At 55.5% G+C, this 13547-nt stretch overlaps 1 pseudogene; it reads left to right on the top strand.

The window, feature by feature from the left end:
* Window positions 1–4163: 4163 nt before the first annotated feature.
* On the top strand, window positions 4164–4550 carry LOC101632204 (annotated as a pseudogene).
* Window positions 4551–13547: the final 8997 nt, after the last annotated feature.

Here is a 13547-nt window from a genome sequence, read left to right as displayed (position 1 = left end):
TCTCTGCCCAATGCTTTGTTTTTTTTTTTAAATTAAAAATAGTTTTACGATGCAACTCCTGCCAGTGTAGAATTATGGAGATTCTACTGGGGAGGGAGTGCTCCTGCGAATTTTTCTTCCTTCTTAAAAGAGGACACAAAAAAGAGGTATGCTCCTTTCTGCTTTTTTGATCTTGTCCTTTGAGGGTGATGTTTGGATCCATTGCAGCCATCTTGTGATCACGAGGAACAAGATTGAGATAAACATCTACCACTCAGGCAAAAACAGAAGAAAGAGGGAACCTAACCTGGGTCTGAGCTGAAGTCTTAACTGCTGAGTTAGCCAACCCTGGAGATGCCCCTGGAAGATTATTGTGAGATATGAATTTACTTTTCTACCTTTTTTCTAAGTGATCTTATTGGAATCCTTTACTTGCAGATGAGAACAACCACAATGATTCATTGACAAATAACTATTTGCACTAGGCCTTTGCACATTTCATCCATTGACAGAACTGGAAAGATTTTCTTATCCAGCTGGTGAACTCTCGTCCTGAAAAATCAACACAGATGTTACTTCCTGAAGATTCCCACTCAGAAAGCTTATCATTTCCTTCTTTGCACGTTCGCTCGATTTCATCCTCCTGGTATTTACTGCCTGATTTGTTGCATGTACTTCTCATCTCTCCTCGCCACCATGTATCTTCAGGACAGATGCAGGGGCTTTATGAATTTCTCCAGTTTTTAGTTCAGAGCTCAGCACAGAATAAACTTCACTAAATCAGTATTCAATGGAACTGAAGCAAGCACCACGATGCAGGAGACTCACTTGACCAGAAAGCAAGAAACATCCTGAGATAGTATTAAGTTGATAAATGAAGTCACTGAAGTGTTAATTGCTTTTTAATGAGCTTCGTTCAATTAAACAGCTACTTATGGAGCCATGGATGTAGCCAGTAGAAACAGATGTTCTCTGACAGTATCTCTCCCTTCTTCTAAAAACAGTTCTAAGGACAAGATCATCGTCCACCTCCTCATTGCAACACTATCCCACTGCACCCCAAAGGCAGCAGGCTGTACCCGAAGAGGACTTTTTGAATGATCCCAAGGAACCCTTCAGAAAGCCAGGCCTGCCAGTGCAAAATTATGACCTGGGGCCAGCTAAGCATGACCTGGGGCCAGTCACAGAGAGCGCTATGCTTTCAATCATCTCTACACTTTGCCCACTACTAAAAACACCACCTTGAGACTCCCGGGGCGGGGCGGGGGGAGGCTGGATGCTTTGTACACTGTCGTGTGCTCTTTGTCCTTGGGGAGGCTTACTAGCAGCCACCAGCAAGGTGGCACTTGGTCCTGCCAACACCCCCCCGTATGAGGCATGTCCTCCTATTCAGGTGTCCTGACCTTCCCCGCCTTGCTGACCTTGGAGGCCTGCCCTCCCGGGCTTAGGTTCCTGGAGACAGTCGATGACTCCCTTATTGTGCCTTTCATTTGCAAACCAACTACTCTAGGCTCACATCCCAACCCCTCCTTCATCAGGATCTCACGCTCTGGGCCTCTAGCCACCAGCCCTCCTCGTGGGGACCAGACTCCGGGAAAGCCCTTGGGCTCCAAATGCTCTAATCGCCAGTCCTGACCCTGCTTTGTCTGCCTCACCTGCTCCTGGTGAGGACCACAGGAGCGGCTCCCGCCCACGTCTCCCCTGACCCCTCTTCCTGATTGACTCCGACTTCCTCTTGTGGCCTGGTGCCTGCCCCCTGTAACAAGCCACCACTCCACAGAAATTGTCTTCTGACCTGGAGGTCTCAGCTCATCTGAATGATAATAAAAGCTGCATCTCAAGGCGGCTCTGTGGAGCAGGGGCTGGTGGGGAGGAGCTCCTTTCTTCTGCTGGATCGTGGGGCATTTTTGGTGCTAGTGGGGACACTTTCAGCTAGCAGCAAGCATGTCTCTGGCCCCTACAGCCCAGCTTGACAGCGAAGCAACAGTGCCCCTGGCCCCTGGCCGTGGGGGCCGTTGGGCGATTTAGGAAAATCAAACAAGAAGAGTTCTGGTTGTGAAGTGACCCTCCTAGTGCCCTGGTGTGCCTGGCACTGCTCACTAGGACTCCTAAACATGTGTCCCCGAGCCCAGGGAAGTGGGGGGCCCCAGCCCTTCTTGCTCCGGGCTGCTGGCCCTTGGGGCATACATGGCTTGGAAAGCCCCCCGAGAACTCTCAGGAAGGGGAACTTGGAGCCCAGCTCAGGCCTGGGCAGAGACTGGAAGCGGCTCACCAGCCAGGAGAGGAGGCTCTCTGCAGCCCTCCTGGCCCCAGGCTGTAGGCACCCCTGCTCCGGGACCCTCAGGGCAGGGCAGGGCAGGGTAGGGAGGGGGGAGGCAGGGGCTGGGTCTTGAGCACCATTGTTCTCCCAGGGCAGCTGGGATCAAAGAGGGATCCTAATAGTGTGAGTTGGTCTTGCAGTTTGAACCCTGCCCTGACCCTTGGGCACCGCCTTCCCGGTGCCTGGAAGCCCAGGCGGAGCTGGTCTGGAATCAAGCAGGAGCCTCCTAAACAAAGGGCCGAGGCTGATTCATCTTCTCCTGCAGATTTGTTGAAAATTAACTATCAGCCCAAACGCAATTTGGAACAGTGGTTCAGGGACTGAGCTCATCGGGGCCGCAGGAATTCCCAGCCAAATTAAAAGGCATCTGGTCCTTCTTCAAGTGGCTTGTCCTGGCTCCCCAAGGATGCCGCTGCAGATGCCAGCCTTGGGGGCGGGGACTCCCCAGGCCCTCACCGGCCAGCTTGCTCTGCCGCCCAGGGCCCAGCGCTCCGTGGCCCCGGCCAGCAGGGTTCTGGCCGCCGCTGCCCAGGGCGGCCGATGCCTTCCTGGAGCCGGCAGTGGACACAGTGCCAGGCCCGCCCCGGTGCCAGAGCGCATCCTTGGAGGGGACTAAACATGCGCTAATCAAAACAAAACACTTCCAAACGGGAGTTTCCTGTTGGAATTTCCTGACAGCACCCAAGGCAGTTGCGATTATGGAAACACTGGCTGATTTTTTTTTTCTTTTGCAGGGGCGTAGAGGGCAAGGTGTTGGACAATGACAGTCCCAGCTCCCCCTTTCTGGGCAGGGATGACACCATCATTACTGGCGGGGGGAGGGGCCGCCTGAAATCAGGGGGAGGCGCTGCCCTCCTGGAGAAGAAGAAGCTGGAATCAGCCGCTCACCCGTTGTGGCTATGGGGCTGTGTCTTCCTGTAGAAGCTGGAAGTGTCTAGAGCGACTCATTAGCAGAAATGTGGGGGGCACCTCACCTTGTCATAAGTCCCTGGGGAGAAAGCCGCATGCGTCCTCTGGCTCAGACACCTCTGTGAGTCCCCGTCACCTTCTGGACAAAGCCCAGTGTCCTCAGCCCGGAAGCGGTGGTTCAGGGCCCAGCCCCTGCGCCCCACACCTCGGCTGCTGCCACCTCCTGGCCTCACGCCCCCAGCTGGTGCCAGTCTGCTGGTTTCCCGGGTCAGTCTTCTCCTGCGCATTCTCGGGGGCTGCTGTAACCAAGTAGCCGCAGCTGGGCATCTCGAGCAGGAGCCGTGTTTTCTTGTGGTTCTGCAGGCAGGAGGTGGAGGTCAGTTGTCGGCAGGGCCTGGCTCCCCCTGGGGGGTCACAGGTAGGGTCCGCTGCAGGCTGCATCCTCCCTGGTGTGCTGGCCCCTCTGGCACTCCTGGACGAACAGAAGCACCCCCCACCCCCGTTTCTTCGTCACACGTATCTTCCCTGCATGTCTGTGCCCAAAATGCCCTCTCCTTAAAGACATACCGAAGGCATGCTGGACTGGGGCACACCCTTAGGGCCTCACGAACTGGACCCCCTGTACGGACCCTGTGTCCAGAAAGTCATGGCCTGAACTTCTGGGTGTGTGGACTCAGGACGTGGGTCTGGGTGTGGGGTGAAGGCCGGGGCACAGTTCCACCCAGAGCCCTCTCCTTTTAAGACCTTCTCCCTCATCTCCCCTGGGTCCTCTTTCTGCGCCCTGGGGGATGTCCACTCCCGGCCCCTCCTTTGTGCCTTCCTGGATCCTGTGCCCAGCCCACCAGAGACGCTGGCACGTGACTCTCAGCCGAGGCGCGTGTTTCTCTTACTGGTCCCCAAAACCCTCCAGGGCAGAGAGAGAGTCTTACTTCTCGTATCCTGGGGGCCCATAGCGATGTCGCGCACAGCGAGGGTCCGTATTTCTCTGTGGACGGCTGCGTGGCCATGGCGCGGGGCTCCCGGAGAGCTTGACGCTCGCCTTCTCCTTCTTGAATCGCCTCCCTCACCCCGCAGTTTACCCCTCTTGGCCTTCCATGGTCTCCCCTGGGAACGCTCCGTGCTTCCGCCCAGTGGAACGTGAATCTGGCTCTAGCTCCTTCCCCCGGCCATCGCGTTCTGGGCCATTGCCTCTTCTCACAAGACTTTCAGGATCAAGCGATTCCTGGTCAAGAAACCAAAACAGAGCCGTCCCATCCCCCAGTGGATTCGGGTGAAAACTGGTAATAAAACCAGGTACAATTCCAAGAGGAGACAGTGGAGAAGAACCCAGCTGGGTCTGTAAGGATTCGCACGGAGGTGGCGCACACTTACGCTGTATTGGTATCAGCAGCATTGCCATGCCACTGAAAACGCCACTGTTTGTGGACGTGTAATAAATACGTGAGCTGTTTGAAGTGCAAAAGAAAAGCAGTGAATTTGGAAGCTAGAAGAGGCAGCCGGAACCATGCCCACGGCTGCTGTTGCTGTTTGCCTCGCCGCCGGGTCACCGCTCGCGGACCAAGGCCCCGCGGTGCCCACGCTCCGCGCATGCGCACGCCTGCCTCGCGTCTCGCTCTTCTGCGATGTCGGCTTCTCCAGGCAGAGGGTGATGGATCTCTGGGTCCTGGTCAGTAGATGCTTGAATAAGCCAGCTGAGCTCTCCATCCCAAATGGGGTTATCTCCAGCCCTCGCAGTAACTATGCACACGGAGAAGCACTACACCCCATTGACAGGTGTGGGGTGGAGAGGCTGACGTGCCCCGAGACCCCACAACGGTGCACAGAAACCCCCCTTCCCCATGTGAACTCGGGTGCGCTTGCAGACAAGGGGGGCAGCAGAGGCTGCTGATTACTGTCACTGTGTGTAACAGCACTCACTGGTACCGGCTCGGTGTCCTGCTGCTCCAGGCAGACAGCCGCCCTTGTTCCTGGGGGGCTCCCAGCCCAGGCAGGTCAGCAAGTGCAGTTCACGTCCCAGCCCTGCTCCCGTGTCTGCTCCCAAGCACCCCTTCCCCAAGACTGGGGGCCCATTTCACCCCTGGGGAGCCCTCCCAGTGCCCCTTGCGCTAATGGGTCTCCCTGACATTTCTCATAGCACCACAGCCAGCTGGGTCGGAGGGCCCGCTGTGCCTGAGAGAGACCTCAGCCCAAGGCCTGACTCACCATAACTCTGCCTGTGTTTACAACAGATTTTAAACAATTCTTATGCTGCCGACAACTCCCAGCCACAAGGCAGCTGCCCACCCCCCTTCCTGGGCTGACATCCCTGTTTAGAGAGGGACATCCGGGTTTTTCTTTTTCCTCTCTCTCCTTTAAAGTGAGGTTTGAAAACAGCAGCGAGCTCTCCCAGCCCGGGACCAAAGGGAGCCTTTTATCACCGAGACGCCTGCAAGAACCATTTGCAGAGGCCACTTCCTGTCCAGAGAGGAAGTGGCGGGGTCCTAACCTCGGACATACTCTCATTTCCAATCATTTTCCAGCCTGGAATGCAGTGATTCAGTTTCCATTTATAAAGTGAAATCAGTGCCAGTTGAATACTCTACATGAAGGAGGGGGTGGGAAGGAGGAAACGAGGGCCCCTCCAAACAATTCTCCCCTGTTTAGCTTGGAGCTGGCTGTGTTGGGGAAGGATTTCCTTATGTTCAAGGTGTTAGCAGCCTCTCTCAGGAAGGGGCCCTGTTTCATTCTCTTCTGCAGTTAAAAAAAAAATAAAAAAAAAAAAGGAAAAGGAAAAAAGTGCTGGGGCAGCCACGTGACTTGGCAGAGTCTTGGCTATAATTGAAACTCGAGTTTCTACAGTACTTTATGCTTTTCAAAGAACTGTCACACAGATTATCTCAGCAGATCCTCAGAACACCTCTGGGGGAAGTTGGGAAGCATTACTGTCCTTATCTAACTTTCTTTGCAGAAAGTTCTGATGCTGAGAACTTTTGAGGGAAGGGCCGGGGGGCCACGACCGGATAGAGCTTCCAGAGATCTTTTCTCTCAGGGGAAATTCCGTGTGTTCCCCCAAAACAGGCAGACTCCTGCTCCCTGCCATCTCTTGGCTACTTTACCTCTTAGAAGGCCGCCTCCTCCCTCCCCCACTTACTGTGCTTTTGCATCTATGTCTTGCCTCTTCTGCCAGCTTGAAACTGAAGAGGGTGGACCAGGTCCTTCATTCCCTGCTTGCTGCTTGCCTTTCAAATTGGTCAAATACGACAGGGTGCAGGGTAGGAGCCCTTCACTTGCTAATATAGCTTCAGTGGGAGTGGAGGCTGGGCATTGGCTCAACCCCAGAGCCTTGGGTTGTGCTAACCTGCTCCAGGATCAGCACATGCAAGCATTCAGTCTCATCAGCTTGAAGCTGGAACCGTGGAAAGTTCCACCTCAGGCTTCCAGGAAACCAGGAGGCCAGATTCCAGCTGCACCATGGGAGCTAACCCTGTAACACCATGCCAAGCACTGTACCTACAGATCCTCACAGCAGTCATGCACCTTGAATGCGTGTATATGCACACATGTACATGTCTTCATGAGAAAATCTATATACTTTTTTTCAGTCCTAATAGGGCTCTGATGAAGGATCTTTGTTCTGGGCTCTTCAAAACCATTTTCTTTGACCTGTATCCTTGGTCTCTCCCTTCTGCTTAATTCTATGTATGACCTGATGGCTTGTTCTTCATGCAAGACCAGGTCTGCTGAATTCAGAAGAAATGAAAAGGGACCATCAAGTACTATCAAATTTTCTTCCCAACTTTCTACAAAACACATCTAACGAGAATTTCACACGTCAGATCCGTGATAGAGGGCAGAGTTCGAGACCTACGCCAGATACTGCACAAACTCTGGCGGGACAGGCAGTCTAGGTGGGAGGCAGACATATAAATCATCCAGGACCACTGACCATGAGAGAGTGGATAGACACCAGGGAAGACAGGCCCATGCTCCCACAGAGAAAGGGGTCAAGGGGCACCATTGAGAAAATACGCCTTGTGCCGTTCTGAAGAATGAATATGAGACAGGCAACAGACTCTAGTAGAGGAAACACATTCCAATCAGAGATGTTGCATTATGTTGAACTTCCAAGGTGTAGGATGGTGTGGAGAATTCTAGAATTCCTTAGAAGGATAGAGAGTATAGAGTAAAGCATGGGAAGATGTGGTGGGAAATGATGTCAGAGTATAGGATGGGGGGCATAGGAAACATATAACAGCTGAACTTTGTCCTACAGATGTGGTGGGGGATTAGGGTCCCCACCTGTGGGCATGTGGCAGGGAAGAGGGTGCAGGCAGAGAACCCATACAGTGGTGTGTGTGTGTGTGATCATGGCGTGGGAGGGAGGGACAAACTTGTGAGGAGTTGAGTGCACACAGTCACTCCTGAGCACTTACCTGTCAATCTGTCATCTGTCCATCGATGATTCCATCCATCCACCAAAATGTGCCTTCTGGCTCATGGGATATATCCATCTTCAGCATCACTAGATCTTGCCAAGTTGTTCTGCACAAGGGTTGCGTGCTCTTCCATGTAAATGAGCTTCCCTTGCTTCAACTCATCACCAGCACTTGATGTTGTCAGACTTTCTCGCCAGAATGATAGGTGAGGCACCCTCTCCTGCCTTTACTTCACATTTTAGCTTTGTTGTTTACTGGTGAGCCTTTTCTGGGGAGAGAGGAAATTCCACCAGTGGACATGTGCAAGAGGCCAGGGGACAGAGACATAAGAGAAACACACTGGTCCATGTGTGGAAGTCAAGGCACATGAAGGCGTGCTGGGAGCACAGGGCAGAGAATGCCCCAGTTCTTGCCCTTGAGGAGTTCACAGTGGTGTAGGAGAGACAACTGCAGAAACAATTTCACTGGAAGGAGAGCTGCCCAGACTAGGTCCCCCAAGACCAACCCTTCCCTTCACAGCTGAGGAAAGGGAGGCTGGTGGGGGCAAGGTCTTGGTCTGGGAGGCATGGCGGGACCAAGGGTCAAGTGCAGACATGTCTGTTACAGGAAGAACTGTGCCCACCTGGTTGTCCCTGGTGCCTCCAGGAGTCACGGAAGCAATGACTACATGGGTTTGTCTGAGCACCAACTACGAGTGAGGCGCCATGCCTTGTGCAGGGGAGGGGGCGGGGCCAGGGAGGGCGGGGCCAGGCGAGGGGCGGGGCCAGGCGAGGGGCGGGGCCAAGTGAGGGGCGGGGCCAGAGGCCGGAGGGGACTAGCAGTGCTCACCGGGGTTGCCACCTGCAGGACTCATCCGCTGCAAGGGAGGTGCACTCTCAGGAGAGGTGAGGGTGTGGGCACAGTCGGCTCACTCCACTCCTCCTGCCAGCTCTGAGTGGCGCCATATGCCATCGCTCACTGTCCTCCCCGGCCAGCCATGTCCTGGTGTTGCACACATCTCCACCGAATGCTTGAGGAGGAAAACGTAGTAGCAGAGGGAAGTTGCGTGAGAAAGACCCATCGAATCTAAAAGGGAGACATTTATCAGGATTTTTAGAAAGGAATCGAATTGTGCATCTTCACACCTTCTGCGCCAGCCGAGCGCGCTCCCTCCTCTGCAGACGATCACTGCTCCTGGTTCCGAGGAAGAGGGGGCGCAGGACGGCTGCTGCTAAATTCGGTGTGTTTGGGAGCAACAATGATACAACGGGGAGACGCGAGCAGCCAGCTGGTGCCATCTGCCGACGCCCTTTGGCTGGGGTGGTGCAGGAGTGGCGCCTACCCCTGCCCGAAGCCCGCTCACCCCCCACAAGTGCCTGCCCCCTCAACAGTGTATTTCACTCAATCTGCCTATTCTTCTACCCACTCTGTTTCTGGTGAATCCTCTCCCCCCCCCCCCCCCCGCCCCAGCGCCTGCCCCTGGCCTTCACAAAGGTGCCTCCGGAATCTTCCAGGAAGCAACGGCCAGGTGGGAAGCACCCACCAAGAGTTTGGGGCTTCAGAGAGGCAACCCGAAGGGCACTGCCCTGGCACCTCAAAACAGAGAGCCACAGACACAGCTGTGGGTCTGTCTGGGCAGTTTCCCGGATGAGCAGCTGACAGGCACAAGACGGGCAGGTGTCTTCCTGGTGAGGAGGCTCCAGGTGTGGAAGACGTGCGTGTGGGGTATTGGGGTGGGGGCATCGTGAGGGCTGAGCTCTGCGAGGCTGCATCCGGGGCTTCTGGCTCTCAGTGCTTTGCTTGCATGTTGGCCTCTGGCGTGTGTGCGCCTCAGCCTCGCCTCCTAAGCAGACTTCTGTAGAGACAAGGGGCTTAGCTCCTGGCTCCCTTCTAATGGTTCTACCAGTCTCTGACGGGCACAGTTTTCCTGGAGTTACCGCCTTCCAGCCTCTGGCAAGGCGTCGTTCAGCAGGGGAGACGAGAAACGGGCTTTTGGCAGCGGTGTGTGATAAGCTGTGAAATGAAAGGAAAGATCCAGAGAACGCAGCTCTGTCCTGGGGTTTGAGCCCAGGGAGCTGGGCCAGCGGGGTGGGAGACGTTTCCAAGCGGGGGGGTGGATGGGGAAGTGGTGTTTGTGTGAAAAGGTGGGGCCCTGGGGGGTGCAGGGGTGGAGCCAGCTCTCAGCAAGGAGCCCTTCTTACTGGAGGAAGGTCCAGGTAGGGGCAGCGAGCTGGGTGGGCGTTCTCACCTGGGTCTGGCGAGCAAAGAAACTAGAGTCTGTACAAGCAGGAGTGGAGCCAGGAGCCTGAACCCTCCCCAGCCGCGCCCTGCCACCCGCGTGACACTGGGGGATGGCTCTTCCCAAAGGCGGTGGCTCCCCGACATCTCTGGCCTCTTTTAACCCTCATGGCAGGACTTGGGGTTCTCACCCTTGTTCCCAAACACAGGCCTCCTGTTGCCTTGTCCTCTGGCCACCCCTGGTCACTCCGTGGCTGGCCAGGCTGTGGCCACGCGAGGCGGTGGGAGGGGGGTCCCCGTCAAGGGGCCCCGCTTCGCACGCCCGTGTTTACGTTTCTCCCCAGATGGCCTGGAGCTCCCCCCGTCCCCCGGCTTCCAGGGCATTTATCAGCGCCTGTGTATGTTTTTCTTGTGTGGGATTTGAAGTGATTTCTTTAAACAAGGTCTAAACTGGGATTGATTTCCTCTCTTTATTTAGAGTGGTTTGTTTTGTAATATGGTTCTCTTCGCAGTCTAAATTGTGGGAACTTGGGAGGAAAAAAGAGAATTTGCTGACTTCATATAAATACAAATTACTTTATCTCTCTTTGAAGACTTCCATGTCTTTCCCTTGAAAAGGTTGGAGCCAAACTCTTTGGGGCTCTTTTCCTTGTCAGCATCTCCGTGATGGGGAGACACTCGCTGGGAGACAGCCTTCGGGCCTGAAAACAAGCCTGGCCTTTCTATGCACCAGCGTCTCTTTCCTGGAGAAGCCAGACACCCCAGCTACCTCCACCCATAATCCTCCCTTAGCTGTGGTCACAACTGCCCCAAGGGGCTGGTGGGAAGGACAGCAGGAGACTGTCAGCCCAGCCGTGGGCCTGGCCTGGGGGCTCTGGGCCCCTGGAGCAGCTCCGTCATCCTTGGGTGCCTGCAGTGTGGAAGGACCCCGCCTGCTGCCCACAGCTCGCAGGGGCTTGGTCCCTGCCTCGCTCGATGTCCCCCAGCAGCAGGGAGCTTCCACCTACTGGGGCAGGTGATGCCAGCTGTGAAGGCCCAGGGCCCCCCTGGCTGGACAGGGACCATCTCCCCTGCACTTCCTTCATGCCACCCTGGGTGCTCCTGCTTCCCCTCAGCAGAGGGAACTGTGCCCCAGCTCCTCCTCCCTTCTGGGGTGGGGGTCTGGTCTTTGCTCTTGGCGCTGACCCTGGGTCCCTCATCGCAGCTGGGACTATCCAGCTAGCTGGGGATGGGCCCTGCAATCTGTATTTGGGGCCTGGTAACCCCAGTGGATTACTGGCTTATTGGGGTCACTGCATCCCAGTGACTCTCCTGGAAGAAGTCCCGGTGGGTCTCTGGGGTCTGCTTGGGTCCTGAGACGGGGCTCAAGAAGCAGCTCTCACATTTATTGCTGCTGGTCCGCGAGGCTCCTTTTCTAACCCAAAAGCCCTCGTCAGGTCTGAAGGGGCTAGAAAAGCCAGTGTTGCTGCAGGTCCCCACCCTCCCAGGCAGCCAGTGGGCGTCCTTCAGTCAGTGGGCCTGCTGGCCAGCCCTACTCCAGTGCCAACCCAGTGCGTGGCCCAGCGAGCTGTCTGGTGCCTGCTCCGGTTCCCTGGCATCCTCTTGGCAGCCCTGCTATTTCCGTCTCAACCGCAAGGAGAGCCTGTCCTACGGGGGCCAGTGTCTGGGTTCTGTTCCTCCACTGAGTCTGCCTGACTCAGGCAGGCCAGGGCGCCGTTAAGAAGGGACAGTCATGTCCCAGGACACGAGGTTTCCTGGTTCCTCTACACACTCACGTGCCACCTGCTTACATGTGTGTGTGGGTGGGCGGAGGTGGTAGCAGAAGAGTAAAAGAAGAGATAAAAGGCCCGTCATGGCTGCCAAAACTTGTGCTAGAGAGCTGGCAGCTTGAAGCAGGTGTAAGATACTAGTTTGGTCCTTTGTAGAGTTCAGACCTCGGCCTGTCTGTTATTTTTATATGGTTTCCACATAGTGGCTTCACACGTTATGCAGTCTCGGTCTCTGGGCTGCATTTTCTGTCACATTAAACCCGTCTGGACCACATAATTTATCTTGCAAACTGTGACGAGACGGGGGTGCTTTAAGAATGACGCTGAGGCACCAGGGGCCACCTAGGGCTGAACTGGCCTGTCACACTGAGTCATGCCCAGCAGCCCTTGCAGCCCGGGGTGCTCTGGAGTCTGGCAGCAGCCGGGGTCATGTTTCACTTTGAGCCCCTTGGGGCTGCAGGAGTGGAGAGTGGAAGGAGCATTTGGCCAAGTGGCCAAGTGTTTGAGGCTTCGCCCTGTGCGTGCCCGTGGTCAGGCAGCTGAGTGTGTACTTTGGGCAAAGCCATTTCACGTGACTCCAGCACTGGCCCCCGCTCACTGCCACCTTCCTGGCACGAGCTTCTCCATCGCCGTCCGTGGGTGCTCCTGGTGGTAGGCACTTCTCTTTGAACTCAAATGTCTGTTTATTTTTGGACGAGAAACTAGAGCTTTGGTTTCCCCCCAACCCACAGGCTCAGACTCATAACCTGTGGGACTCAAATGAAGATCGACTCGGGAAATGTCCTGGAGGGGACACCCGGCAGGTCACTTCATCCAAACATCTCACTTTACAGGGGGCAAACCCGGTTCAAAGGGCAGAGAGGGATTTGCTGGAGATCACCCAGGACTCTCCCACCTCGGTCGTTCTCAAGAATGTCCCCTTGGGAAGTGAAACCGCGTGTGAGTAAAAATGCATTTGATTCTGTGAGCCTTCCTCATGCAGGACCCCAAGAGGTCACGAGGCTGTGTGCAGACCCCACGCGCTCTGTGATTAAGGGAGCCGCACTAAACACAGTTCCTCATGGAAGCAGATGTCCAGAGAGGCCAGAGAATGTTCTCGTGGCCCCCTGAGGTGGCCCCTGGAGGGACATCCCGTCTGCACTGTGCACAGTGCTCTGCTCCTTCCTCCTGGAGCATGCCCAGGGGTTCTCCATAGCCCAGACACCCTCACTTCCATGTCTACTTGGTGTGTGGGGCACCGAGGTTGATACATGGAGGATGGCTTCTAGCCCAGATAGGTTGGCTTGGGAAGTTGGCTCTGTGGTCCTGGGCAGACTACCCACCACCTCCTCCGTTTAAAACCATCATCAGGGTCTCTCTGGTGGCTCAAGGGGTTAAGACTCAACACTATGAAGCTGTCCGCAGCCACTGCAGCACGAGTTCCATTCCCCGCCAGGGAGCTGACCCATGTGGTGCAGCAGACCTCTCCTGTCTCCCTGCTGCTCCCTTCAGCAGTGGATTTCAGTGGATCCTCCTGTTTTGCTCCCCACGCTGTCTCTGGGGAATCATCTCAGCCCCCACACCTCTGGTCTGCACCCCAGCTCTTGTATGCATGCATAAACAAACCATTTATCCCAATATAATCAAATCAATAAAACCTCCCTCATTCCTGTCCCGTTAGTGGTGAGTATTACCAGGCCCGACGTCTGCAGGGGTGTCTGCAGCCTGTGCCCAAGACGGTGCATGACAGTGTCAGGGCCACTGCCCCTTAGTGTGGAGTTTCTGACTCTGGTCCTCTGGGTGCCGCTCGCTGTGGGCTGAGGGTCCTTAGCAGCATCCCTGGTCCGTACCCAGCAGATGCAAGTCGTAATGATGAAAAGGGTGTGCAAACATTGCCCGACAACCTCAGGGAGCACCCCTCCCCCACACAGCTAAGTGCCTCTGCCTTTGTTACGGGGG

Source organism: Condylura cristata, unplaced genomic scaffold (genome assembly GCF_000260355.1).
Source record: "Condylura cristata isolate star-nosed mole 26May11 unplaced genomic scaffold, ConCri1.0 scaffold00020, whole genome shotgun sequence".
NCBI lineage: Eukaryota > Metazoa > Chordata > Mammalia > Eulipotyphla > Talpidae > Condylura > Condylura cristata.
This window is presented reverse-complemented; position numbering and strand designations above follow the sequence as displayed.